Genomic DNA, 5,000 nt, shown 5'->3' with positions numbered 1-5,000 from the left:
CACTTGTTTTCGTTCTGTTTCTCACGCTCACACTCTCCTACCTACCCACCCCCTTCTATACCCTACTCCTTTACCCTTCCCCTTGATACCCTCTGCCTAATCCTGATTCCGAATCTGAATCGCAACTTAAAATGAATGTAATCCAGAGGGGCGGCATTCGGAGATGATTCCCGCCCACGCAAACAACATACAACATATTACTGCTAGACCATATAACTTATTTTATGTAAATAAAATCCTTTTTTTGAGTTGTTTTTAGATGATAAGTTCCTTACTGTGTTTGCGAAGGATTCGATCCCCTCAGATGCGAATAAGATTGCTGAATGATTTTTTTTTCGATTTTATTCATGTTTTTATTAGTTTTTATGTTTGTCTTAACTGTGGATGGGTATCATATGTTTATTTCTTTTGATTGAATTAAGATTTTTACTCAATTAGTTTTATAACCATTTATTTTCGTAATGGGAAAATCCCACCACGTCTTTCTTTTCAAATTCTTTTATTATAACTGATTTTATTTATGATCTTAGTTACTTTGATTTTTAAATATTGTACTATTCATATTGCTTTTACTTGTCTTTTGAATTGTGGATTTTTGTTTTATATTCACGATCTGCCACGTCACCAGTCTTATTTCGTATTTTATTAATTATTGAACGACTTTTAGAGAACCCAGTTGGATGTAAAAACTTTTATGATTATATTTTATTTTATCATTATTATTATTTTTTTAAACGTTATACTACTTGTTTTATTGATATATGTTACGGCGATTTTAGTTTGCATTATTTACTATTTCCTTTGTTTTACTTACCATATTAGCCATTTTGTACCCTTGTTACATAACTTTTACTTGTATTTATTTTTAATGAACCCTTTTTGTGATTTCATATATTATATAAGACAGAATTACTTATATTGTAAGATAATTTGTTTCCACGTTGGCGCCTACGGCCTATATATAAAGCCTTGCAAATAGACCCAGAAGTGGAGTTGTCTCTGGACTCGGTGTTTGTGTGCTTACCCCTGGATTACCCTGTGGTAAGGCTGGAGCAGCAAAGAAAGGTTGTGTTTGACCCTTTTACATGCCAGATAGGGATAATTGCTGGACGTGGTTGTTTTGTTTACTTTGAGGACGTCTATATGTTACTGCCCAGCACCAGCGAACGATCCGCTCACAAATTTTCATTTTCATTTGTTTCTTTTAAAGGAATCTTTCGTCTTTTTTATGTTTTTGATACTTTTTTGAGTTTTACTATTTTAACTCCTCTTAACTTTAGCCCATTTGGCATTATTTGTCATGATTTATTGCTTTATCAATGGGCGTTTATAAAAACGGAGGTGAAGAACGCACGTAACCAGACCCATTTTAATTGGGGTCCGTACTTGGGCGTGGGACGAGTAAGTCTCCTCACCAGGAACTGAACGGGCCCCTCCCTCTTCCTCTCGGCCCTAAGCCGCTGCCCACCGCTTTGGCGGATGATTTTTCAGGCTTCCCCTCGACATTACCTTGCAATCATTGGCACACTCTCACGAGTCCGCACTTGCTGACAGGGTGGCTCGCCATGTTGCGAATGAGCCCGGCGAAGTATCTGCTCTACAATTCTGGCTTATTCTTTTCCTTAATTATATGGAAAGTAATGAACTTGCTTTTTATTATCTACTCTGACTGCTGGCTAGAATAATTGTGAAGGCAAACAAGATAGATTTTTCGGTCGTTTCGTGTTCCGGGTGTCCTCTCCTCTCTATCCTTCACCTATATCCCCCCCTTTCCTCTCTCCCTCTCTCTTTCCCGCTCTCTGCCTTACCCCCCCCTCTCCCTCCTATTGCCTATCCCTCCTCCTCCTTCCCCCCCTCTTCCCCCTACTGCCTATCCCTCCTCCTCCTCTTCCTCCTCCTTCCCCTCCTCTTCCTCCTACTGCCTATCCCTCCTCCTCCTCCTCCCCCTCTTCCCCCTACTGCCTATCCCTCCTCCTCCTTCCCCCCTCTTCCCCTTACTGCCTATCCCTCCTCCTCCTCCTCCCCCTCTTCCCCCTACTGCCTATCCCCCCTCCTCCTTCCCCCCTTCTTCCCTCTACTGCCTATCCCTCTCCTCCCCCTCCCCCCTACCCCCTTCCTTTTCGCAGAATTGACTCGCCTTCTCTGCTGGCGATGCTGATTGTTATTTGTGTCTTTTGTTTGTAATTTGTATTGTTGTTTTTGTGTTGATGGCTTTGCTGTTGATTTTGTGTGGCTGTCTGTCTCTATTTTCATTGTTGTTGTTGTTATTGCCATTATTAGTGTTGTACTCATTGTTATTGTTGCATATGAGGATGATGATGATGATAATAATCATATTAACTATGATTAGTAGTAGCAGTAACATTATTAGTAACTATATCAGCCTCATGACTATGATTATTATTGTTTTTTTGTTATATGTATTTTTTGTTATATGTATTTTTTGTCACCACTACTATTGCTACTGCTATTACTATTACTATTACTATTACTATTACTATTACTATTACTATTACTATTACTACTACTGTTACTTCTGCTACTATTTTGCTGCTTCCACTACAACACACACAAACATACTATTACTACTACTGCTACTATCATAATAAATGTCATTATTGTTTTCTAGTTGTTAGTCCTTGTTCAATCATTATTGCATCTGCTCCTCTTTACTACCACTCGTAATGATGATACTAATAATGGCGGTGATTATAATGATGGTAATAATGAAATGATTTAAATTTTTGATAATGATAGTAATGATAATGATAGTGATTATAGCTATTAGTATTGCTAGCTTTATTATTACCATTGCCATTATCATTGTTAATATCATTATCATTATTATTATTATTGTTATTGTTATTATTACTATTATTGTTGATATTTTTGTTTATGTTATTAATGTTGTTACCATTATTATCCTTATTATTGTTATTGTTATTAGTGTTATTATTATCATCATTATCATTATCATTATTATGATTATAATTGTTATTATAGTATTGTTATTATCGTCACAACCGTCATCATCATCATTGTAGTTTTCCATACCATTATAATCGTTGATAATATTTCTTTAACGATTACTGTCAGTATTATCGATTACTAATAAATTTGTCTTGTTTTTCTTTGCAGGCTTATCGTTGAGGTTCGAGGACTACCTTCATAAAGGTAGGTACAGAGAGGGAGGGAGGGAGAAGGAGGGGCGGAGAGATAATATTTGAACAAACATACAACACAACATAGTACACCATACTACACACCACCACACACACGTGCAAACACACACACACGTGCAAACACACACACACGCACACACACACGCGCAGACACACACGCACACACACACACACACACACACACTAAAACCTCCTCACCCATAACCCCCTATTCCAACCCCCCCCTTCCAACCCCCCATACCCACAACCCTCTCCCATACACCCCCCCCCCCATCCACACACACACACACACACACACACACACACACACACACACACACCTCTTCACCCGCAGCCCCAGCAAGAAAAATCTGTTCATGATTTCAATAGCGCATCAATTTCTTCCCCCCTCGGAGGACTTCCATTTAAATGCCTTATTGAAATCTGAATATTCAAATCAGAGCCTGATTGACTGGGCGAGGAAAGTTTACATTATGCAGCGAGGAGTTAGTTAAGGAAGCTCGCCGCCGCCCTCTGCCTTGCTAAATCCTGGGAAAGAAAGTTAGTTTTATTTTTCATTTCTTATTTCGTTTTTTTTTTTTTTTTTTTTTTTTTTTTTTTTTTTTTTTTTTTTTAATTCTTGTTGAAGGTGTATTGTTATTTCTGTTGTTATGATCGTTATTATTATTATTGTTTTGGATCATTGTGAGTGTGGTTGTTTTTTTTATTTTTTTATTTTGCGACTATTGTTGTAGTTATTTTCAGTGTTATCATTGTTATAACTGTTGTTATCGTTATTATTATTGTTATTGCTTTTATTGTTAATGTTATTATTTTTATTTTTATACTTATTTTCATTGTCATTATTATTAGTAGTAATAAAGTAGTATTAGTAGTAGCAGTGTTGTTATTATCATTATTACTATTGTTATTTTATCATTATCAGTGTTAATAGCAGTATCGTTATTATCATTATTATTATCGTCATTATTATGCTATTATCATAGTGAATGTTATCATTATTATCATCATTATTACTATCAATATCATCATCATCCTTATTTTGATTAGCAAACGAAAAGGAAGTGGAAAACCAAGGAAAGGTCGCCAACCCAAAGGCTTTTATTGATCATTGTAACGAAGCCCCTCATTCTCGATAGAGAGAAGGAAAGAAAGAAAGAAAGAAAGAAAAAAGGTCGAGATGATCTTGCAAGACGGATTTTCGAAGACGCAATAAGACCCTCTCACCCCCCCCTCCCCTCCCCTCACCCTCCCTCTGCCCCTCCCCCGCCCCTCCATGTTCTTTAGGGTTTCTCGATGTCTCGGCATAGCGCTTGGGAGGGAGGGGGATGGGGAGGTGGGAGTTGGGAAGGGGGGGGGATAGGTAGGTAGGTTATGGGCCGCGATGGGCGATGTCACCTGATGTCAAGATTTGATGGGGTGGGGGGGGGGGTTAGTGGTAGGGTGGAGGGGATGGGGGGGTAGTGGTAGGGTGGGGGGATGGTGGGGTAGTGGAAGGGGGGCATAGGGGAGATAGATGGATGATGGAAACTTGATAGAGAGGGGGGAGGGGTGGGTGTAAGGATGAAGGAGAGAAGGGGATGGGGGAGAACATATAGTCTAGCTAACCAGGTCAAAACATTCAAGTGTGTTTAAATAACTAGAGAATGAAATTGAGGATAAATGGAGTCAAAACACATAAAACTATTTTTCATGTCACCTCAATCCCCCACATAAACACAAATAGTATATTTCCTCATTTTAGGACAAAAATATTGAAAAAAAAACTTTATAACCCTGAAATATAGTATAATACTGGGTCAAACAGCCAAAGTTTAG

General features: G+C 38.1%; 1 protein-coding gene across 9 annotated transcripts in view; it reads left to right on the top strand.

The window, feature by feature from the left end:
- Positions 1-5,000, top strand: part of LOC122245868 (TOX high mobility group box family member 4-A) — a 1,066,433-nt gene that overhangs the window by 210,323 nt on the left and 851,110 nt on the right. For all 9 annotated transcript variants that reach the window (XM_086540812.1, XM_086540811.1, XM_086540810.1 and 6 more), the window contains exon 3: positions 3,139-3,174. The gene's annotated coding sequence lies outside the window, so the exon portion shown is untranslated. The remainder of the gene's footprint in view (positions 1-3,138; positions 3,175-5,000) is intronic.

Source organism: Penaeus japonicus, unplaced genomic scaffold (genome assembly GCF_977035675.1).
Source record: "Penaeus japonicus unplaced genomic scaffold, GWHDUDI00000001_assembly GWHDUDI00000010, whole genome shotgun sequence".
Classification (NCBI taxonomy): Eukaryota; Metazoa; Arthropoda; class Malacostraca; order Decapoda; family Penaeidae; genus Penaeus; species Penaeus japonicus.
This window is presented reverse-complemented; position numbering and strand designations above follow the sequence as displayed.